The 25,820-nt window shown below is 35.6% G+C and overlaps 1 long non-coding RNA gene across 3 annotated transcripts in view; it reads right to left on the reverse strand.

The window, feature by feature from the left end:
• LOC140155281 (uncharacterized) overlaps window positions 1-25,820 on the reverse strand; it is a 245,989-nt gene that overhangs the window by 64,681 nt on the left and 155,488 nt on the right. For all 3 annotated transcript variants that reach the window (XR_011859367.1, XR_011859366.1, XR_011859368.1), the window contains one exon: window positions 8,548-8,602. This is a non-coding gene — a long non-coding RNA (uncharacterized lncRNA). The remainder of the gene's footprint in view (window positions 1-8,547; window positions 8,603-25,820) is intronic.

Below are 25,820 nucleotides of genomic sequence, written 5' to 3' on the forward strand. Positions count from 1 at the left end.
ATACCGTAAAACCCCGTCTACAAGCATATATAGTGTTTTTTATGAAAGCTAAATTAATTCGAAGCAAGCGTTAATATACCAATACTAAGATTGGTCTTAAAAATAATACTTGTTTGTATATGCTTGGATCCGTAATTTACTTGCTCAAACTCCATAATGGCGCCTGGATTAATGAAGCTTTCATCAGAAGCACTCTATATGCTTATAGACGGGGTTTTACGGTATTTGGAGATTAAAAAAAAGGCTTCAAAATTTATTCCATGTCTCAACTCTCAACTAAAGGGAAAAAACTATGTAATTGGTCCATGGATTATGCTTGCATGGACCAACTAAATAAGCTTAAATACATGTAATTCGGCCATATTTCCACAATGGCCTCTCGACTAAGACCACAATGTATTATTCACAACGGAATCCAACTGCATTGCATAAACCCATTGAGATATTCAACGGAGGCCACTTTGTTGACTCATGTTGTCCAGGGCAATTCATACAAGTTATATTAGACTCTCCCTTCAAAACATAGTTCGGAAATATGATGGGACAAAGGCTGATGATATTGACATCATATTGAATTACGTTTTGCAAGGGTCACATGAGCAGAAATAATGTAACACCATTGAAGGTACATAATGGAACTTGACACGCGTTTTGAAGTCCAGGTTTATTGCATGGTTATTAAATTCTATAATACAGCTAAAATAAATTGCAAAGCAATCCTACTTGCAATGCTGAATTATATTTTTATTTTGCGTGAAAGCTGAATTAATGTGGCTGCATTTCCTCTCGTAGAGCCTGTGTGCTTGTATTCCGGCAGTGTGTTTGTGCCATTTGCAATTCTGCATTGTTATTGCCAGACATTTGATGAAGCCCATTGATCTACTTTAGCCAGTCACGTGGTCAAGTAGACATCGATGTGACCATATGTCTCTCACGCGGTCTAATGTGGGTTTTCCTAAGATCTTCTTCTTCATTTCTTCCTACTTCTCCGTCTTCTTCCTCTTTTTTTCTTCTTCTTCTTGTTCTTGTTCTTCTTTTCCTCCTCCTCCTCCTCCTCCTCCCCCTCTTCTTCTTCTTCTTCTTCTTCTTCTTCTTCTTCTTCTTCTTCTTCTTCTTCTTCTTCTTCTTCTTCTTCTTCTTCTTCTTCTTCTTCTTCTTCTTCTTCTTCTTCTTCTTCTTCTTCTTCTTCTTCTTCTTCTTCTTCTTCTCCTTCTCCATCTTCTTCTTCTTCTTCTTCTTTTTCTCTTTCTTTTACTTTTACTCTTTCTTCTGCTTCTTCTTCGTTTCTTCTAGGTCGCTTTCTGAAAAGTTGTGAAATTATTAGGGAAAATGATTGACAGCTGCATTAATCAACCGCGTGCGTAGGGAAAGATACATGACAACGCTTTGATGCAAGGATTGATTCAAGGTCATAACGTACTACTTCACCAACAAAGAAAATATATTAAGATAGGGGGAGGTTAAATGTAGCAGTTCGCTGCCAAAGGCTTGCTACAAAACACGGATGTCGTTCTGCTGTCCAAAATGTCAATTGATAAACGACATGTGTTACCTGATGCAATATAGAATATTAGTGGCCCAAAGCAAACTGGACAGACTTCATTAACTTAGTGGATTCAATATCAGTCGTTTCATTGCGTTCTTGGTTGAAGAAACTGAACTACAAGTTGGGTATGGTATGGGTGGCAGTTCCAAATTTCATTTGCTAGATGCAACTGAGGTCGCTTTCATGATACAGTGTCGATAACCATGATAACAATCGTGAATGTTGTTTTTAGGCGCAACGTATAATTTGGTCCTATAGCACCATCGCGATGCATCGGTACCATCGGTACCATCGGTACCATCGGTACCGATGCATCGGTACCATGATGGGTACCGATGGTACTTTATATCGTACCATGAACATTTGCACTGTACTTTCATTCATTCTTATTTAAATGAAAAACGATAACACTATGCAAATGTTAACTATTATGCTTGATACAAAGTTATTACATCACCAGAGAATGTTAGAAGAAGACATGGGTAACTAATCGGGCACCGATAGTGCTATAGGGCCAATTTAGACATGGTATCTGCTACACACTTTCCGTTCACAGTCCTTGGAAACGATTTGATGACTTCTTTAATTTAGGCTTCTATGTTTACACCAAGTATGTCTGATTTAATTCAAAAAAGTAAAGATGCCCAAAAATGATTTGATACAACTATATAACCACTTATGTAAAACAGAAAATACTTTCTTTTGATTACATTCGACGAATAAAATCAATTCATTCAGAAAGTCTACAAGATATGCTAAAGTTATAGTTCATCTACTAGGATATCCTGAAGCACACACTAATTATATACCATCATTTCTTAATCATTCGCTTTATTTTCCCAGTGTTATACCAACGTCGATGCCTGGCGTCTATGTTATGTACTTAAACCACTGCTTGAGACATACCCTTATATACATTCACCTGTAAATAGACGTATGTTGACAACCATAATGTGAATTCCATATCGGGGATTCTCACTCTCTCCAAACGGTTATGGTATACTATGAAGTGGTTCATAACATAGGAATAAAAACATTCATAGAACACATGCATGGCTCCAATCTCATTTTTACGATTGTGTTTATATTATAATTACAAAAGTTATTTCACATACAACTTTAATAATAATTACTGATGAACTTCAAATAGATTTGGCGTAGCAACTTGCAAAATAACTTTTACAAATGTGATCATGATTACAATAGTTAGGTGGTATTCTCAAGTACTTGTTTGTGCGTAGGTGTGTATGTGTGCGCTACTCGGTAGTTGTGTGCGTTTGCTGGTAATTTCCTTAAATTAGAAATTTACCGTTAGTTATTCCGGTACAGTTTATAATGCAATACATATTGTTAATGCTTCATATATTTTTTTGTCCAACGGGGACATCCAAGGGTAAGTCTTTATATGAATAATCACGGATGGGGATCAGAGCGGTACAGTTATCAACTTTTTAAATGCTCCACCTGGTTTGTGTCACCCGAGTCACTCTGAAGACATTCTTACATGGTGTGAGTGTGTTTTATCATAGGTTTTATCATGCCTTTTAAATTAAGTACACACGATTACCGCACAAAGTTATCTTATGTACCTCCGTGACTATCATGTATGTACTGCCTATTTATATGGCAACTTGTTTCTATGGTAATCAGTGACAGATAGAAAACTCAAGTTGTGCAGTGAAAATGATACCTTTCTAACTTTGGTTCAGGCCGCGGTAGCGTAATGAAAGGTTAGGGCTACGGCAAAATCAGCTACAAAAATCCACCAATATTTAATTTAATAACGTAATAACACCTTAGGCATATAAAGCATAATAGAGACCACCACTTGAAAGCTTTTTCCAACCACGATGATTTGATATCTAGTAAATATTGCTATTTAGAGGACAGCAAAATAATGATAAAAAATAAAATAAAAAAATAAAAAATCTAGGCTGTAATATGCCATAACGGTTCAAACAGGTTTTATCTCTTGAACGAAATTGCGATCGCATATTTTGGATAATTTGCTGGGAAAATTGAGAAACATAGAACTGAGAAATATTGAGAATATTATATTATTGAGAAAATTTTATGGCCATTAACTTCCAAACCAAAACCCTTTTCTGATTCTATGTGCAAATCTTTTCGGGTGGTTGTAAATGCGATGAAATATGTACACCCATTATTATCTACATCTAAATCAATTTGGCACTTCCTTTTACGTTCGATTGGGTGGAATTTTAGATTATCTAAACTTCTCATATTAACACTATTCATAACTAGATCTTTGTTTGTCAAGTTTTGAGGCCAAGGAAAAGGTGATGTTGTTTTAGGATGGCGAAGCAGCTGAAACGCGAGGTTATAATGCGGGAATATTGTTCTTTAGTGAACATTGTAGGAATATTAAAGATCGTGTAATAATCATACATTTGAGCTGCTGCAGACTTCATCACTGTTTTTAACTCCAATATTTCTCATCGCTATCTTAATAGTTGCATAGTTTAAGATTTGTGTATGCGTGAAATCGTTTCCTACATTAAACTTGCAAGTTAATTAACATGGTAACCTTAGCCTTTGTTGAACGTATAGAGTGCTCAAAACTATAAAGGATTTTTGTTTCTCCCATCGCTCCCTTTTTAACACCCAGATTCATTTAACAACCTGTTTGAAATAATAGGTTTTAGTGTAACATACCGCGTGAAGAACTACGTTATTATCAAAGATGTTAAATACACGAGTTATTCACTGGTCAGATACAGGTCAGGCTAATGAAAACAAGATGTATTTGAAAACTAAAAACGTATTGCTTCCAGACAGTATTTACCCTTAATACCTTTAGTTTTTCATATGATCACATTGTGAGAAAATAGACAATCAAAACAATAGTTCCATTAATTGCGCAATGGATGATTGATATCCTTTCAAAAGTTTACTTAAATTCTACCAATTCCAAAGTTATAATTATAATACATTGCAATTAGGAGAATGTTCTTTAAATACAGAAAATGATTACTTTAAGAAAACATACAGTCACACAACTGCCCTACACACAAGTTATTGATGTGTCTGAGCGGATCTATGGAATTGATTCCAGGTGGGTTGAAGATCTCACAACAAACCTCTTCAGTCAGAGGGTTGCTGTGAAGGTGAAGTCTAGACTGGGACAACCTCAAGGCCTCAAGGTCACTCTGTGTGATAAAGACATGTTATGAGGGGTCATAATTATTACTTAGTTCAATTCAAAAGACAATGCTGATAATGAATAATCAGTATTTTTATTATCCATGAAGCAATGCAAATGTGTATGATAGGTTTTGTTCATTATACGCTTAAGGATCAGGAAACCAAAAAGGCAATTCTATCTTACGGTAACTGTTTATCAAACTTCGTCAAAACAAGGTAGCTGTTTGTTAATTCCTCAACGCTCATAATATCCTACATGTGACCGAATGTTATATTTTCATAGTGTGAATACAACATGTTATTTTACGCTTTCTATGATTAAATTACGTTACATTACATTACATTACATTACATTACATTACATTACATTACATTACATTACATTACATTACATTACATTACATTTCGATACACTACGTTACATCATAATTTGAACTGAATTTCGAATCAAAACAAAACATGATCTTTGCCAAATTATGAAGATTGCCTTTATCATAGTAACAAGATTGGAGTTTGTGTTTGTTTGGATTGGCTTTGTCATGTTTGTTTGTTTGTTTGTTTATTTGTTCGTTTTAGAATTTTGATTGCACCTTCGGTTTAAAGATGCATTACGATCATGATAGTAGTGGCATATTATAATTATTTAATATTTAATTTACAACTTGATTTTCTACCGATTCCAAAGGTTTCACGTTGTTAGAATTATAACATAATGGGATTAGGAAATGTTCATCGAGTTCATAAAACATTAACTTCAAGAAGACATGAAAATGATGCCACACATTTAGCGCTTGATGTACGGTATATGATCTGAGCTATGAAAGTGATCCATGTGGGTTTAAGAGCTTCACGTGTCTCCAATAGCTCGGTGTGAAGGCGAATTCTACAGACCATGACAACCTTAAGCTTTCAGGGTCGCACTGAGTGATGATAAAATCATCAAGGTTCTAATGCAAAGACACTACTGAGGAACAATAAGTACAGTTTGATATCATTGAAGTGATGCAAAATGTGTATTATGATCGCGGTGTTCTGTATATTGCAGATGCTTCACTTTATCAGAAAATAAAAAACAGGTAAGAGAAAGATTGACAAAAAAACTTTTCTCTTGAATCGAATAAAATTTTGTATTCATAAATAAAAGTAAAGGTAGGGCAAGGTCTGACGTTTTACTGAAGCACTCAATTCTGTCTTTATTCAATTTGTTTCAAAACAAACTACTTGTAAGTCCAAATTTCCCCAGCACGTGATTAAAATATATCGAGTGACCGAATTGTATATTTCAATTGTGAATATCTTATTACATTGCTTACGATAAATTATTATTCAATTCATAGTCGTATCTCATTTAACACCGGTACATTTAACCCTAGTAACAAGCTCTCTAAGGTTTTTCATCTAGCATAACAACACGAGTATGTTTACGCCCAAAAAAACTTCAATTAATCGTAGATCCATCCTTCATTTTAGTGATAATTTTTTAACCACCAGTATCTGACCAGGGGGAAGGGCCGACCATAAAAATGATCAGGGGTGTGTTTGTTTGTGGGTGTTTGGGGTGTGTAGGCGTGTGTTTTGGTGTGGGTGTGGACGTTGTTGTGGTCAGATTGTATAAATTAAGTGTTTTATTTCTTTCTTCATTCCTACATAATAGATACATAATAGAGTATTAACAATATTATTGTTAATACTTTCACTCTATTATTGGAGACTATATTATTTCAGCAGACGTGAATCTTTTATTTACTTTGATTTTATCCAAACCGGATGTCACACAATACATACCCGCTAGTACTTTGGCTAGAAAGACGATCGATTCTTCTTGTGTCACATAAGTAATTCAATTTGTTTTTCTTCGTAGCCTTTTCTTGTATCTAATCTCTTTTACTAGTTTGTGCAGCGCGGTCTCCGATACATCAAGTTGATTATTAAGTCGATACTTTGCCCCTAAGTAGAGTAATTATAACTTTTCAGTGACTTCTAAAATATGGAGGGGTTCATAGAATATCAGTGGTGCAAAAACTTTTGAAATCAGTTGATGCTAACTCCCGCCCCCTACATAGGGTCTGAATACCCTTATTGAAATGTATTTCAATTGACACAAAACATTTAAAATTTCTCGCCACCTCCGTCTCAAAATACATTTTGCTGGATTCTTTAGGTAAATTACCATGAACATATATTAATGCCAAGTTTAAGCCAATGGATGAGAAACCAACTCTTTTTTGTCAAAATATAAGTTTATCAAATCTATAGATGTAGCAAAGAACCTATGCAATGCAATCCCCGTCTTGTATTATCTGCACTAATGAACAGTCATCGGACGATCCAGAGAGTGAGACTCTTTTGACTACTTTGTTCCAAGTCTCCAGAGAGGTATAGTCTTGCAAGGAGGTTTTGAGGCCATGTGAGGATTTGCCAACAATACCCATGACTTTTCGCGACCATATTCATCAGGGAAAGTGTGTCAGGTTGTCGTAGTAATTTCACTTACTCCCAGAAGGCTATCTATCTGGCTAGAAATAATAACTTTATGTATTGCTTAGCGCCAGTGGTAGAAGTACACAAAAGGTCAAATATGTATCTTTTAATTTTTGTCAGTTTATCGAGTTGTTATTTTGCTTCATTATCATACCCCGTGTTTACTCCAAAGATTTTATATTTGACCTAATTCAAAGCTAGCTACGAGTTATAAACTTGCATTCCATTAAACAAGAATAAGTGCGTCTCTGAAAGTACCCACTTATCATAAAATCAAATAAGCCATATAAGACAATCAAAGAAACTATTTTTAAATTTCAGACGATCCCCTTTCTACATTTTTTCTCAAATCTGATATGTAAATATAATTTAAGTAGGCACGAGGAATTAAAATATCATGCTTTATTGTTCCAACGTAAGAATATTTCGTTTTACTTTATAAAAGTTGTTTTCTTGTCTTAAAGTTAATGTTACCGTTCCAGAAAGCACACTATTAAAGTGCTCTTGAAAATATCGGTCCACGTGGAATGCTTGAAGTAATAAGGCTCCTTCAGAGTGCGTGATAAGTATACTAATTGTGAATATACAACTAAATCTAGAAGACTGAATCGCACATGTATTTATTTTCAGCTATGCCCAAGAAATAAAAGCTCTCCATTTTTACCGTTTTTAGTGAATTTATATGTCATTTTAGTATACAGACAAATGTTTTCCTGAAACAGTTAAAGATGCATGATCCAATGTCTGCTAACCATAAATTTGTTTCCTAATATTTGAGTTGATACGATGTAATAGTTCCTAAATTTTAGATTGGAGATTGTTTTATAATTTATACGGCAAAATTTGATTCAATTGTGTACTGCTTATGTTACAATGCCATGTTCAATTCAAAGAATCAGCAGATTTGTTCTTCGTAATTAGGTCTCTCACGACTCCACTAAATTCGACTAATAACTGCACAAGAAATATATCTTGTACTACCCAAACCCACACCGCCAAACGTACGAGAAATCGCAGTCTAACTTTTTTGTGAAGAGTGTGAATTTCCTGTACGAGGATTGAACCTTAATAATTATATATTATTAGAATGATCATGACCTATACATTTTATGTTACACATCCACACCTCCACACACCCACCCCTACCCCCACATACGGCACCACGCAGCACTTGGAAGCGCGCGCACACACATCCGCGAACTCCCTACCTTGCGGAAATCAAGTTTTGTCCTTTATGGATTCCATAATACGAATACCAGTTCACAAATTTACGCATTTACAACGTAGATGACTTTTATGCGACGTTGTAACAATGTAAAATTGTTAGTTGGGTGTATTATATTATGTATACCTACCTGGTAACTGGATTACACACATGTATAAAAACGGTCAGCGGTAGCACACATCACTCTGCAACGAGATTGAAACATTGATAATAGTTTTTAAATCAAACTAGAACACGAAAGTAATTATGTGTTATATCAGTCGAGTGGTACAAATAAATCCGCGTATCGCATATTTTCTCCAAAGCACCCAGTTGACTACAGCATTAAAAACATGCCGATGGCGTGCGAGTACTTGTTAACACTATGCACATAAATATTTAATATTTAGCCTAATATCTATGGCATTAACTAGAAAGATTCAAATTCATCCATGTTTCATCAACATCAACATCTTTGACATGGTTTTGATTTCATATTTACTTCAATCAAAAATTATTGAACAATAACCTATTACATGTGTATGGAATCCAGGGCAGCAGAAACTTATTGTATTTATGACGTATAGAAATGTGTGCACAATATCGTACAGTCAATATTTCTCTTTAATTTGGTATATTTACACTGATATTATTTTAGCGGCTATTTGACTACAAGTGCTTGGTGTAAATGAAGCTACCTTAAACAGCTCCCAGGATTTGACGTAAGTAATTGAGACACACGGGAAACTCCATGCTTTCAACGTGACAATGGGTTTAACCGTACGTAAAAGTTCAGTGCATCAGGACCATCTCTACCTATATACAAGTATTGCTAAACCGATACAATGGTTGCTTGTTCTTGCTGAATTAAATCTTTGATGACGATTTAAAACATTGGCCATGAAAGTGAAAAGAAAAAGAAATTGTAAACATATTTATCTTTCTAATTTCTGATCTCTGATTTCAGAGGGTTAAACTTCCTTTCGCGTCAGTTTTTCCCGCCCTTACCTATGTTGTTTGTTGCACTACATTAATCGTATTCAACATTAAATGCTCTTGACTTAAATAAGATGATAACTATGCTACTGTGAGATGTGAAATTTCCAAATTGCTTTCAACCGCACCATCACTTTACTTGTTTAGTTCTAATTAGATTCGTGAATGTATCCTGTGAATACACCTGTATTCAGGAAAGATGCGATAAGTAACTTATCTTGGTGACATTTATTGAAACATGCAGTAATTATTCATGACACGCTGTGGACACCACTTTTGTATGTCTGCTGATTCTGTAAAGTATTTGTTTTTCCGCACTTGAAGACTGTATTTTAAAACACTGTTAAATAATAACGCAATGAAAAGTTTATTTTCAGGTAGATTTGTGAGTATAACATTTTAAAACGTGAGTACTTATTTCTACATCATTCATAAGAATTGAGGTATTATAAACTTCGTCTTGAAATGGGAATATAATCGTCAGTAAGAAATTACATCAACTGCGTATTGAGTAAAGAGGTTTCCAACAACAAAAATCCCACAGTAGCTTTATTTTATAATTCTGTACAATAAAACAACCTCACAAAAGGAAAAAGGCTACAATTGTTTGAGTGATCATAATGTTTAAAACATTTAATTACAAATAATACCATTGAAATGTGTTAAAATTGTGAATTCATGTTCAAGTTAGCTCAATCTTGCATTGTGTTTGGCGATGCGAGTTCGTGGCCCGGTGCAGTGTATGTATGTGCTCGTGAAATAATGGAGCTTGAAATTCCCTTGGGCAAATTACTATCAGCTTATTATGTTGGTTACCCATACGTACGAGAACTCAGGGAGCATATCCTGGCAGCGATGGTGTATTGTGGGTTTGTAAAGGGTTTGCGCTTATCTGCCTGTTCCTCATTGTTGCTCAATGGTTTATATTTTCTTTGTGGGGAAAATCAGATAAAATGAGTATAATGATTTCATAAACTTAACAAGGAGCCAAAAATACCCCCCTTCCAATGAAACAAACGAAAAGACTTAACACTTACATTGTCTTAAATTAATAAATATATTATGACCACTTAAACAATAATATTGCAATTAAACCCAAATAAGTGTGTTGCAATGAAAGTTGTCTTTCATGAGGAAGCCACTTGATGAGGCTCCTCTTACTATTTCTAATATTCCCCTTCAAGTTGTTGAGTCAGCCAAAATTCTTGGCGTCAAAATCAGTTCCAATCTGAAATGGGACATTCAAGTGTCTGATATGCTTAAGAAGGCTAATGGTAGACTTTATATGCTCAAGTTATTGAAACATTTCAACTTACCCAGTGATGATCTTGTCACTATTTTCTCTGGCTTTGTAAGACCGCTGGCAGAATATGCTGCCCTTATTTGGCACCCTGGTCTCAAGATTGTTCAAAGTACTGATTTGGAAAGAGTCCAAAGAAGAGCGCGCAAGATCATCATGGGGAAGCAGTACACAACTTACAACGAAGCTCTTGAGATGTGTGGAATCAATACATTATGTGCAAGAAGAGAGCAATTATGTTTGAATTTCTTTAAGTCACTCATGAACTCTGAGCAATTCAGTAGTTGGGTCCCCCCTTCCCGAGGCAAAGGAATCTGAGGAATTCCAACAAACGGACCCTCCCCAGGTGCAGAACTGATCGTTGTAGAAAGAGTCCAATCTTGTATATGACTGATTTATGGAACAAAAAGGTGCCATATGTCTTCTGTTTGTGCAATTCAGTTTTGAGTCATTGGCTTGCCTGATTTTTAGGAGTGTTTTTAAATTGCTTTGATCTAGCATTTTACATTCATACTGTTTATATTTAATATATTATTATACAGAGTGCAATATTATACTGTGAATAAACCTTTTATGACTTAATACAAGGCAGCAGCATCTACTAAGGGGCCCTAACGTTTCAGAACAAACAAGTCCATTACATTTTCTCTCACTGGCTTACATGATGTGAAAACTAGAACAGGTAGTGACACTCAAGCATGTACGCACCTGTTGTGCATATTTAAGCCAATTAATGCTGCGGAGATGTTGCATCACAGAGCTGGAAGTCAAGTATGTGATCTTTTGAAATGGCGTGTAACAAAAGCTCTCATGTATGTATGTATGTCTCATGTATGTAAGTAGAGGTTTATGCTAGGATTCTGTTTCGAGTCAGCTTAAACTCGCCAGCAGGCCTCATTAAGCTTTAAAAAGGTCACCCTTGTGTTGATAATTACGACAGACAACCATTATTGTGTTTTGATGAATGTGATAAATGACATATGATTTGTAAACATTTACAGGAGAACGCTAATGAAAATGTCAGATCTCCAAGAAGGAACAAAGCAAAAGACAATACATCCAGGGTTATTTATTAATAAGTTACTGCAGAAGACATGGCTTCCTGAAATTCAAACACAAGTACTACGACAAAGAAGAAGGAAGAGTCGTCAAGTATCTAAGTACCTGTCCATATATTTTCATTGCAGCTATTACGTCCTATTATCAATCCTTTAATCCGTCTAGAAGGACCTGTATGTCCTACTTGTACACACAGAATAAAGTATGTCAAGTGTCTTTGTAAATGTCACAGGAAATATTCCAGAGAAGGTAGGTATGAGATGATGAGAATCTCAATTGACCTGGCGCAGTTATAGACCATCACCATTGATTGAACATCATCTTGACAATTGGACCTAAAAGTTTGCATTTTATGAATACGTTGTTTAATAAGTTAACTTTTTATCCTAAGGATGGTTTAAAATCGTGTAGTATATCGATATCAGCAATCAGCATATTCTGTACCTCAACTAACATTATCACTTCTTATACCTGCATGAAATTTATTGCCGGCTTATTATGTTTATAATTATGTTATGTTATATTTTATGTACAGGGGAAAGAAGAATCTCGCATCGCACACTAGCACAATTAAACATTAAGGCATATACAAGAGTAAACACATCGGACATACCTGCCTGTGCGGGGACTTGAACTCCAGACCTCTTGCTTGTCGGGCGAGCGCTCTAGTCAGCTGGAAAGCTAGAGCTAAAAAGACTGTCCCTGATAAACGGGACTCAGGTCTGATACTTATGGATATGAGCAGTGTAATGCATATTTGCAATGCTCGTGTTCTACTACTGTCTCACATTGCTCAATGTTTGTCTATTTCAGAATGACGCGTCAGCAGATTTTATCTTTTCGAGCATAAGTGTTGCATAGGACACTTCAGATTGTTATCTTTGCTATTATAAGCCAACGTGTAAAAGATAACACCTTATTCATTACTGGGCACTTTAGGCACTTTATTTAACAGCTCATACAATAATAAAGAAATGTATACAACGATAATCAAGGCTGGACGCAAAAACCCACGATTTAGTTATTGCAAACCTTCATAATGTACAGACCTAACAAAAAGTAACTCAGTCGCTACAAATACGCCTATAGCTTCAGAGCTATTAATCATATACACAATATTTATACATTTGACGTTGTGTGTGCGTGTGGACTTTTGGGGGTGTGCGTGAGCTCCTGTACATGTATAAAAACGCTCACTTACACCAGGATTCTTGTGGGGTCCAGCATTATGTGAGCATTACGTACCACCAATGGTTTGTGGGGAACGTTTTTCACACAAACCAGACCTTATAGGGTACTATTTACTCTTTGCGGGATCCATGATTTATACCCCACAAAGAAGTTGTACCCCACAAGCTATTGTTGCAACTTACACAGTGCCCCATAAGAATGCTGGCACAAGTGCGCTTGCGTTTGTGAGAGTGTGTTTATAGTGTATGTTTATATTCGCATTTTTGTGTTTACGGTATTTGCAAGCATGTGTTATATGTTCATGACTTTTTAATATCTCTATTTAGTTCTGTGTTGTGGGAGAAATACACTAAAGCCATTGGTAAATATAATTTGAATTTTAACGAACTTTAAAAACATTAATTGCTAGCCTTTGTAGCCTGGTTCTATCAATTAGTGGGTTTTTAGCGGGTTCGCCGGCGGACAAGTTTAGAACTGTCAAGCTTTCGTCAGGAGTAGCTATGACTTCTTCAGTACAAAGTACCTAAGAATTAGACATGTAGGCCACCCCTACTGATGGCTCTGAAAAGAGCCGTTCACTGAAGATTGCCCCTTGTCAACAAAGAACAAGCAGACCTTAGCAGATAGGCGAGATCTGAAAGTGCTATTGGAATATAATAAATTTGTACCCCTATACGATCCTATGGGGTCATCTGGGGTGTTTTTGAGGGTCACGATCTCAAAAGATTGCTTGGCAGACAATATATTCGAGTTCAGCATACCCAAGTTAACAAAAATAAGCTGGTTGCCAACTTTTACGTAAACTTGGCGGTAGGAACGTGATTTTTCCAAAATAGAACCAGTCTATTACACATGGAAAGACTGTCTGTTCTGCTTGACGTTCAATATTTCATTACATGTATACAAACACGGACAGTGGCTTGGCGTTTTATTTATCTAACGATATATTTGGAGATGGAAAATGCTTATTTATCTAATGCTGCATAGTTAAAATCAGAGAAGATGATAAAAGAGGAGGTCGCTCGCTGCCCACATCAAATAAATAATGTGTGCATCCGCCTATTGATGGAAACAATGATCTAATCCGATTGATCAACTAATACGATAAGTGGCTTTGCGAGTCACGACTGTCTAGCTCTAAACGACGCATGCCCGGATATCAATTTGTTACGTCAGTTGACCGCGAAATATAATTTCTGTATTGTTTGGCATGACTGGCTGCTAAGTTTGACCCGAGATCCCTGTGAAAAAGACCCGCATTTTGGATCCAAATAGCATTTTTGGACACGTTTGGACACATAACGGGAGTATATGGAGAAACTGACACGAGTTTGAATTACTGATTACACTGGTTTTATGTTTCCGTAAACTGCCGCAAATATTCAAATAGTTATCATTTAAATTTCTTTTCCTTTGACCTTATATTAATTTGACTGGAAAATTAATTATGCTTGACTTTCCATAACTTAACAATTTTTTGATTTTTTAATGGGAGTTGCAATATATATAATGCTTCTTCACTCGTTTAAAAATCATGGTCACCCTGGTTAGTATTATTTTTTTAAACAAAAAACGCATGATTTGACTGCAAAATTGGGACTTTAACGATGTACTTCCGTGTGTGGAATATTTTCTCCACTGGAGAGAACTACCAAATCAGACGAGCGTGTGGCGGATGAACAGATTACCACAAAGGAAGTTTCAAGTGGTGTTTTAAGTACCCCAAACAAAGAAAAGTGAATAGAGGTTAACTGTGGGTAATCGGATTATATGTTCGAGCGATCTCCTCTTTTCTCATCTTCTCTGTTAAAATGTATATACTATGAATAAACACGGTCCACTTCTATGTAAATTTGACCAACTAAATACATGTAGATATAATTCGGCCATATTTACTAACATGACTAAACAATAATGTATAATAACAACTGAATCCAAGTTATCCAACTGTATTGTATAAACACCGCTGTTTGGTAAGAAATGTGTGTCATTATTAACTAAATTAGAACATTGGGGGCGCTATTTATTGTAATCATAATTACTTTTTTACAGGTAAGAAAGACTTGTAAATTGTCCATTTACTAAAGGAAAAATCGTAAATGATATGAATAACCCCAGCAAATGGCTAAATCATGAAGCAACTAACAACAATGTTTTCAGAATGTTTTAATCAAAATAATTAGCGCCCTCAAGTTTTACAAGTTTCTAAAAATGCCATAGCTACATTGCGTTTACAAAAATAACATAGCCAAAAAAATAGCTGCAATAGCAAAGTATTTTGGTTTTGACTAATACATTATTAAAGGATAATTTAAATTTTTCATCCCAAACCCTTAAATGGCTGCCTTTTGAATTTGAATTTTTATTTCTGTGTTATAATGTATTTACTTTAAAAAAATAGAATCTGTTTGCTTGTAGTCCGGCAAGGTGTTTATAGCATTTACAATTCTGCATTGCTATTGCCAGACATTTGAAGAAGCCCATTGATCTACTTTAGCCAGTCACGTGGTCAAGTAGACATCGATGTCACCTAATGTGTCTCACGCGGTCTAATGTGGGTTTTTCCGCATGAACCACTATGACCATGATGACCACTAGCCGTTTCAAAATGGTACTTGGCTATCCCAAGATAAGATTGAGTAATGACTGAATCCATAACATGATAAATTTCAAATTCACATTAAGTATTGTTGGAAACTGCATGCTTCCAACAGGTTTAAGGTTTTGTTGTTGTTGACAATGCTGACAATGGATTGAATAGAAATCACTAGGAACAGGGGTTGGCATCTGCAATAATCAAATATACATTCATTGTAAGGACTGACTCAAGGTCATAACATACTACTTTCCCAACAAAACCACTCATAAAACACGAAAATATGAAGACACGGACAGTTCAAGTATAGACACAAAGAAGAAGAACATGGTATACTCTATAACCGTTTGACGAGAGTAAACATCTATAACCATAATAACATTAAGAATATATACATTCATAGAACACATGCATGGCTCCATTAAAAACGCTATGTATAACAGAACAAGAATTCCAGAAGTAATTTCACGTACAGCTTTAACAAAGCACTAAGTTAACAAAGCACTAATTACAGTAGTAAAGTTAACTCATTTAGGCGGTATATTCAAGTGCGTTGGGGGGTTGTGTGCAGTGTGGGGTGGTCTTGTGTGTGTGTTTTTTTTTATCATAGGTTATAAGTGCTTTGAAGTGACTCCTTTATGCAAAGAGTGCTAGCATACAATATTATGTACTGAGGCTCCTACCGCACAATGGTATCTCATCTCATTGACCCATCTGGGTCTTATACACGGCAACCTGTTTCTGTGGTAGTCAGTTACAGATAGAACACAGATGCAACATTTGTAACAAAGGTCCTCCGATTTAATTTATATAACGGAATAACATCTTAGGCGATTTGAAGCATAACAGAGAACTTGTGAGAGCTGTCTCCAAAAACAAAAATTTGATCTTTAGTCAATTATATAATTAGTCAGTTATATAACGGAATAACATCTTTGGCGATTTGAAGCATAACAGAGATCTTGTGAGAGCTGTCTCCAAAAACAAATTTGGCTTGTTTGAACAGCTGGAATTTCAAGCAGGAACATGGCCTTATAAATATCGCACATCGTGAAGGTTGCTAACTATTGAATATCTACACTGGACATTTTCCGGTTATCCCGGTTATTTTTTTTAATTACGGGATATTAGGAAAATTTGCTGCCAGGAGTTTTCCCGTAATTTTATAGGGACCAGTAAAATTACGGAATATTAATTTTACTTTCAGTGTGTGTAAGCAGGATTAAGAGGGAGTTAGGGATACACACGGGTTTGTAGTATGGTATGTAGTGTGGGTAGATGTTGAGGTAGGTAGATGGTTCTGATTACAGAGTGGTTCCCGTAAAATTACGGGAAATTTGGAAATACGTTTTTTCCGTTAATTTACGGCCCGTTTTTACAGTGTAAGCTTTACTATACGTCACTAACGCTTTCGTCACTAACGAAATTGCAGTCGCATTTGTCATGTTTGTTGGGTAAGTTGATCAATCTCTTTTAATCACGAATATGCAAATATCAAAACTGTAGTTAACCAACCAATATTATTCCTGTGAAATCCTTAAATTTCGACTACCGATTTGTTCCCAAGTAAATATTAATTATACCCTTCTAGTTTTGTTACAAATTAAATCTCAATCTCAACATCTCTTCTTCTTATCAGTACAATTTTGTATATTCATTATTTGGGAATCAAAAATATATCCATATCACAGAAAAAAGAGAACAAATCTCATTGAAAAACATTTCGCGCGAGTAACATGACCTGTGAAATAAAATACCTACATTATTAGAGACTTTAATCACTTTCACGATAAATTCATTAGAATCTTAAATTTCCCATTACCGCGTTTTTATTTAATATCTTACTTGCTCGCTTACATGCGTTTTTTAGCTTCTGGATTGCTTAGGAGTTATATTTCACAAACCATACGCGTTTCTTGACTTTCTTGAGATTAATCATGGGTGATTTTCCTCTGCTATTGAACCATATTTCAACGTTCTTTTTGAAAACTAGTTATACTGGTATAGGCTACTGGAGTATACGAGCAGGTTTTCTTCAACTCGCTACTCTCAAAATATTCTATTACATGCAGATCACCTTCCGAACCACAAGGCTTTTCTGGTTCTATGAAGTAAATTCTTTTCAGGTGTAAGTTAAGCCTCTTGGAAGCGTGCGTCGGATTGATAACAATATTCACATCGAATTTAGCACTTCCTGTTACAAACGATTGGGTGGAATTTTAGATTTACAAAAACTTCTCATATTAAAACCATTCACACTGTTGGAAAATAGATCAACTAGATGTTTTGTTTATCAAGTTTTGAGGCCAATGAAAGGGCGATGTTGTTTTAGGATGTTAAAACAGCTAAAGCGTGAGGTTATAATACGGGAATATTGTTCTTAGTGCTCATTGTAGGAATATGAAGGATTATATAATAACATACATTTGAGCTGCTGCAGACTTCACTGTCCACGAAAGCAATATTTTCATCGTATCTTAACAAGCTTAACGGGCTATATGAATAAATCAACAGTAAAATTACAGCTCCGATGTGGCGAACTTGATCCAATGATAGCTACATAAACTTGTTTGTAGATTTGTGGCGTCGAAAAAGTCATATTTTCCTTCATCGTTTGGGAGCACTCCGGTTGCAACACATAGAGGCCTAGGGCGATTTTGGTAATTTTTATGAAATATGACACACTGGTTTAAAATATCATGTTCTTCAAGTACACCAAGTTAGGGAGTTTTAACAATAATCAAAATGTAATAAGTCTGACAAGGGTATAATTTCAATAAGCTCTTTTGAATGTTCCTTTCTTTCAAAACTGTGATTGGTTTTTTTGTTTCTTCCATCGATGCCGTTTTTATGTCTATGCATAATAAAATTATCAAAAACAATCGTAATTTTTGATAAAGGAGGTTTTAATGATCTGTTTGAAAATTTGAGATTTTAGTGTTTTCTTATTTCCATTTTTGGGATGGGTAGAAAAGACCTTATGGCCCATGAACCCAACAAAGCCTCCCATATGAAGCTTATTTTCATTGGGGTCCTTGCTAACTAATGCCGGTCATCAGAAACAGGGCAGGCTTTGGGACTAATGGAAACCAGATGTATTGGCAATATAAAAAGAGATTGCTTCCAGACGGTATTTTATACTTAATACATTCACATTCTTAATACCTTCCCAGTCTTCACATTATTGAATTATCATCGGTAAATTGGGAACTATGGTTTAAAGGCGCATACCATAAAATAAAGGTTATGAGAAGATACCCAATCATTACAATAATGCCTTAACTTCAGCATATCCTTTCAAGTTGCCTTGAATGATAATTGTTTAATGCTATTGATTCCCAAGGTTTCGCGAAGTTTTAATTATAATACAATGCAATTAAGGAATGTTCTTTAAATACATAAAACACCTACTTTAAAGAAGACAATTATAATGTCACCCAACTGCCCTATATACAAGTTATTGATGTGTCTGATCGGATCTATGAGATTGATTCCATGTGGGGTTAAAAGACCTCAATACATCTACAATCAAAGTCTTGTGATGGTGAACTTTATAGGTAGATCATGAATACCTTCAGGCCTCAAGGTCGCTCTGAGTGATGATGACATCATACTATGATGGATTATATTACATAACTCAAAGACAATGCTGATGATGAATAATCATTTTTTATGGATAGAGTGAAACAAAAAATCAAAGACAAACAATCTAAATCGAGACAGACAAAGAAAGAAGACCCCCTGTCAATGAATAAGATTTGTTTTTATTATTATACACTTTTCCCAAGAACATTCAACTGAGAAAAAAGCAAAGAAAATAAGCTTAACTATTGCATCATATTACAGTTTGTTCATAAAGTTAAAGGCAGGCTGGGTATGAAGCGTTACTGAAGTATTAATTAAATCTAGCGGTAAGTTTTATCAAACTTCGTCAAAATAAGCCTTTTGTTACTTTTAAATTTCCACAACGCTTTAATCTTGCACATGACCGAATTACATATTTGTAATGATTGCTTACAATAAATCATGCATTCGATTTACTAGTTACATATCCTTTTAACATAGATTACATCTATGTCATCTTTCACAGATCGCACAAAATTACATTTATCATTGGTTGCAGGTGCGCATGCTTTTATCCGGATGAATGGTAAAGGGGACGCGTACATAATGCAGATTTATCCGGGAATACTTTAGTCAGTTAATGAATAAAGTATGGACACCAATTGTATGTTGTGCATTTGACATTATATTTATAAGTTCTTTACTTTATTGATTGCTTTATAAAATCCTGTATTTTTTGCTTATTTGTTTGTATGTTTGTCCGACTGCGACTGACATCTGTGTAAATTTAGTACCTATTCCCCCATAGTGTTATACCTGTGTCATGAATTACATTAATTTATACACACTTACAAGCTGTAAAAGCTAAGTTCGTTTAAGGGTGGACGAGGTATTGTTGGTCGAAGCAACCAAAAAACCGATTGTCATCATCTAAATCAATATATTATTGAAAAATAATACTCTGATGTTTTGCAAGAGTGCATTCTACAAATCATATACTTTGAAAACTAGCTTAATTTATTGTTGCTAATGAGTTATGTACGTTTTACACAAGTGTTGTTGTTTGAGCCCTTTTTACAACATAGCTCGGGATCTACAAAAGTATATCTTTGATATTTGGATTCTTCTACCCGCTCGCTATGAATTGAGCAATGCAATTTATGCCAAACCTCACTGCCACAGGCAAGATGCTGCGAACTACCAAATCGCAACAATTTTAAATAGTTGCTAACCTTAATGCCAAAATAACGGAAATGCCTATTTCATGTTGGTTTTTCATCATGTAGTCTTTTGATTATGTACATACTAGTTTATTTCTGTGTATTTTAGGGGTGTGCGTGGAGGGGTGTGTCTGTGGGTTGAAGTGGGGGTGCTTGGTCAGCAATTACGTGTTTCATTTGTTTTTTCATTCCTTACAGCAGTATACAAAATGTTAATACTCTTACTATTGGGTCATGTTTTGTTTCAGCAGACTCAATTATTTTATTTACATTGATTTTAAACCAAATCCGATGACACAATACAATACACCCGCTAGTACAGTGGCTAGAAGACGGTCGATTCTTCTTGTTCCACATGATTAATTCAATTTGTTTGTCTTCTTTAGCCCTTTCTCCTATCGAAACTCTTTTAGTAGTTAGTAGTTTGTACAGCTACTCTGAGACACCAGTTGATAGTAAATTGGTAATTTGACCGTGCTCATAGAGCATTAAGTGAATGTGATTTCTAATAACAAGACATAGTATCAGTAATAATATCACCAAATCTCTTTCTCTCTCTCTCTCTCTCTCTCTCTCTCTCTCTCTCTCTCTCTCTCTCTCTCTCTCTCTCTCTCTCTCTCTCTCTCTCTCTCTCTCTCTCTATCCCTCACTCTTTGTCCCTTCCTATCGCTCTCTTATCATAACCTAAGATCTCCCATACCCACATTTTAATAAACAATACTATTTCTATGTTAGTATTCCTCATATTCCTGGGTATTTTGAATATTTGTTTTAAAGTACATGGACAATAATTGTTAATGCTAACGAAGTTTGAGTTTGTTGTTTTTCGTCTCTCTCTACGCACACCATTATAAACTCGAATAATAATACCAAAAAAGGGCTGGATTCTTTTGAAAACATACTAATGAACATATTCAATGTCAAGTTGAAGCCAACGGATAAAAAGTTCTCCCATTTTGTTGAAAGAAATGCAAGTGAGTAAAACGCATATTAAAGAACCTCTATACTACTTCACTAGCACTTCCGTGCATATTAGCTGCACTGCTCAACATCCTCAGACGATCACTATACGCTGGTGAAACTCCTATGGCTACTTTGTTCTATGTCTCCAGAGGGATTGAAATATACGTGGGTTTAGTCTTGCAAGGAGGCTTTGAGGCAATGTGAGGAATTGCCAACAATACCCATGGCCTTTCTCAGCCATTTTCATCAGGGAAAGTGTGTCAAATTGTAGTAGCAATTTTAATTACTCCCCAGAGCCATATTCATTCTGCTCGTCTTCAAAGATCTATTTAGTGTTTTGTCTACTGCCTAGAAATAATGTACATTTATACACTGTTATCATGCCAGTGGTGGAAATACACAAAAGGCGAAATATTTCTCTTTTGATTTTGCTCAATTCACACATGTCAACATATGGTTAAGTTGTTGTTTTACTTCAGTATTTAGTATTATACCCCATGTTTCATTTGCTTATACAAACCAAACGAATACAGTAGGAATTCGCCTCCGAACACGATTTTTTATTTGACCTAATTCAAAGCTAGCTACGAGTTATAAACTTGCATTCCATCAACAAGGTAAGTGCGTGCCTAAAAGTACCCACTTATCATAAAAGCTTCAGAGTCAAATAAGATAATCAAGGACACTATTTTTAAGTTTAAGACGATCCCCTTTCTACCTGTTGAGCAACAGTATGATTTTTCAAAAGCTGATGTATAGATATAGTTCAAGTAGGTACAGGTATGAGAAAAAAAGAGAAGCTAAAATGTATTGCCGTTTCCAATTCGAAATAATTGTTCGATCGCAAGAGACCTAACTTACTTAATGTTACCGTTCCAGTTGATAAGTACAAGACAACTAGATCAAGATACTGATTTTCGAAAAATACTTGTTTTCATATACTTGCTATCATGTTATATCATTTCAAGCGTTTGATTTAGTTTTTTAATTTAGGATTTTGTAAAAGACTAAACAATAGTCTGGAGTTTTATTCTTCACGGATGAAAGCGTTCACATAAGCTGCAAAACCCGTGTGCGAAAATCGCGGGATTCACATTTTCGTAATTGTGTTAATGCTACCATTGAAACTTTTCTGACAGTATGACAACAGAAATGTACCCAAAACTGGTCATACACGCACATTGTAATCGTCAGACATACTTCCAAAACAAGTCGCTGAAAAGAAGTGATGTAACAGGATTAATTACCATAGCGATAGGTGAAAACAAATGTTGAATGTATTGCCATGCACTAGGCGTACGATGTAACTCTGTTCACACTGTTCACAGCAATGTACGTTTCACTCACACCTGTACAATCAGTGTTTTCGAAAAGAGCTGTATTTTATTTAATCTATGATTGCACACATTATACAGACATGGCAGGTGATGAGTGCAGCCTACTTATAGTGCAGGGCACTGAAAGGTTGTGACAGAATGTGACAGAATGATTGACATCTGTGTGAGTTACGCTCTGTTACTGAAAATGCATTAGAGGCTTATCATGACTGGAACGGATCACACGAAAAATGCTTCATTGCAAATCAAAGACTTGAAAAACGACCCAATGTACATATGTCTTCAATGCTGACTTAGAGACTGTACAAAATACCGTTGTTCGTTTATTTAATGCTGCATTATGACATAAAATTGAATCGATGGAGCCCCATTTATTGGTCGAGCTATGAGTTTTAAAGTGACGTAGTCGAGTCCGACTCGTAGCGAGACCAATAAATATTGTTAATAGTTGGAACTTGTACCCTGCATCCGGGCCCGGCATGACCTACATCCGGGCCCGGCATTACGTAGTCTGCATGTGTTAGATAAACACATCTTTTCAACAGCCACTTATAGCACAGCAAAGCAAAGAAAATTATGCAAATTTAGCAGTTTCAATAAATCTCAACTACATGAAAAATTCATGGACCAACCAAATCGGCCGTATTTTCATTTTCAATAGCCGCGACTAAGACCATAATGTAGTATTTACAACTGAATCCAACTGCATAAGCCCGGTGATATGTTCAGCCGAGGCCGCTAAGCTATGTTGACTTATTTTATCCTGGGCAATTCATCTAAGCAAGTTATATATTAGGCTATCCCTTCAAAATAGCTCGGAAATATGATGAGACAAAGGCTCATGATATTGACATCATATTGAATTACGTTTTCTAAGGGTAATGTGAACAGATATAATGTAGCACCTTTGAAGGTACATAATGGAACTTGACACGCGTTTTGAGGTCAACTTTTATTGAGTTATTAAATTCGAATGAATACTATCAAAATAAATTGCAAAGCAATTCTACTTTCAATGCGAAATAACGTATTGTTGGTTTGCGTAAAAATATTAGAAGAGTAATTCAAATTATAGAGTAGCAAGATTGATTTGATTCCCAAACATTTGGATGGCTGCCTTTTTGAATCTCAATATTTGTTTCTGTTATTTTCTTTTCAGGGTCTTTTTAATGCTCTTTTAATCTTGTACCTAATTGTCTTCCTGTTACGCCTACAAATAAAATTAATGCATGGCATGTAACATCATTCATTTCGTAACTTGTCTGCTCCATGTTCTTTTTTGTCCTTTGGGTGGGTATGCAGACTTTTTAGTGTGTTGATAGGTTAGATCGCTGTTGAGATGTTGTGCTAACGGAACAGTTTTTCTGCTAAGCATGCTAAGCCTTCTCCATAGGGTATGACGACTATAGACACTGTGTCTGTCTTGATTGAGGTTGTTTGTCTTTCATTTGTTGTTTCACTCTGTCCAATAATCATTTTCTCTTCTTTTTGTTTTTGGTTTGCTCTTCTGTAACTATGTTTTTCATCCGGATGACCCGACGTTTTTGGTGACGCGGATACTAAAACTGAAAATTCAAATAATCCGTATGCATTTCCTTGCAGTATACCGGCAGCTTCATGGACCTATCTTTTTTGCGGACGATTGAATTGTCCAGGAAAAGGATCTCGAATTCTCAACTGATCTTCTTCTTCAAAGGTAATTTTAATGTTTCCAGTCGGATCAACCGAATTAAGATGGTCTAATAGCTTTTGAATGATGTACTCTCTGCATGATCTCCAAAATATCATCCACTTATCTCCGCCAAGCAAATCTTAGGTGTTTTTCAATCGAGAGGCGCTATAGCAACTAATTCCTTCTCTAACCACTATCAACAATAGCGATAATAGCATTGATTGGTATGCTCATTGGAGCGGAAGTGTGTTGTTGAAGAAGTTGAGTAATGTCGTCAGCACTCAATTTTGTTGTCATTTTCAATTGGTTTTAATGACGTCGAGTGATTTGTTAATGGGATATTGGTGAAGAGATACGACATGATGATCATGATGTTCAGACTTCAGATGTGCCAACTAGTGAATGCAATAGTGTGATGGGATTGTCAGGTTTGTGTATCTTAGTGGTGCAATACACCCTGTGAGTGTTCTCTGTTGTTATCTTAACCTCAGTCTTTAACCTCTTCAAAGCTCCACTAGTTTCCGTTTGAAGGTATATAGGAGTAGGATCTTTGCATAATACATGTATGTTGATCTCTAAGCATCTCTTAAACCTTGCTCTAATGCTCACCCTTCATGTTCCCTTATCAGTTCCCTTATGGTTTTGGATTTCTTCAACTCATTATAAGTTTCTTCCTTCCTGCAGTGACTCCTACATTGGTAGTTTTGGACATACTGCTTCTCATTTGGAATCATGTCTACCAACCACGGGCAAATAACTTCTATGGGGTTCCCATACCTGATCCTTTCTCGGATACGTTTTTAACCCTTTTCTCACAACATTTCTTAAGTTGGGCCCACTCTGTGCTCTCTTATACTTTCATTTGGGTTTCTTGTTGAACTTATTAACTCAATATGTCTTGGTATCTTTCCCACTCGCATGGCAGCGACCGTCGGGTTTGATGTAGTTTTCTAGATCATACATTTTATATCGTTCTGATTTTAATTGCGTACTACATGAATAACCCACTTACTAGTTCTTTCTCCGCATTTTGCATGGTGTTTCTGTTTTTGGGGTGTATTACTAGGTCAGGCTTTTGAGGCTAGATGTTGTGATACCATTGTCTTTGCGGTGACAGGCAAATCTTTTCAAGATCCCGTATACCTGTATTTTTACTACGAGCTGTCCATAATGTTTACGTTTCCCCGGAAGTGACGATATTTTGAGGAGTGGATTGTAAACATAAGTGATCGATGATCGAGAGTTTCTGTTGTTGATGCATTTCCTCTTTATTTCGATCAAAATAAACACGTAAACATGAAATCCATGCTAAACATGATAAAAATGATATGACATAAAATTACATAGTACAGGGTGAGTCAAAAAAAGTGCAATAGAGCAAAGAATCGATATTTATGTAAGAACCACGTTGAACTTTCCAATTATTGAAAATTTCTATAAATACCACACTCAATAGTCACCTGTTGTGAAAAAATGAAGTCAATCACATCTACCGTTTAATTTTTATGAATTTTATGAGTCCTTTT

This window comes from Amphiura filiformis, chromosome 6, assembly GCF_039555335.1.
Source record: "Amphiura filiformis chromosome 6, Afil_fr2py, whole genome shotgun sequence".
In the NCBI taxonomy this organism is placed as follows: domain Eukaryota; kingdom Metazoa; phylum Echinodermata; class Ophiuroidea; order Amphilepidida; family Amphiuridae; genus Amphiura; species Amphiura filiformis.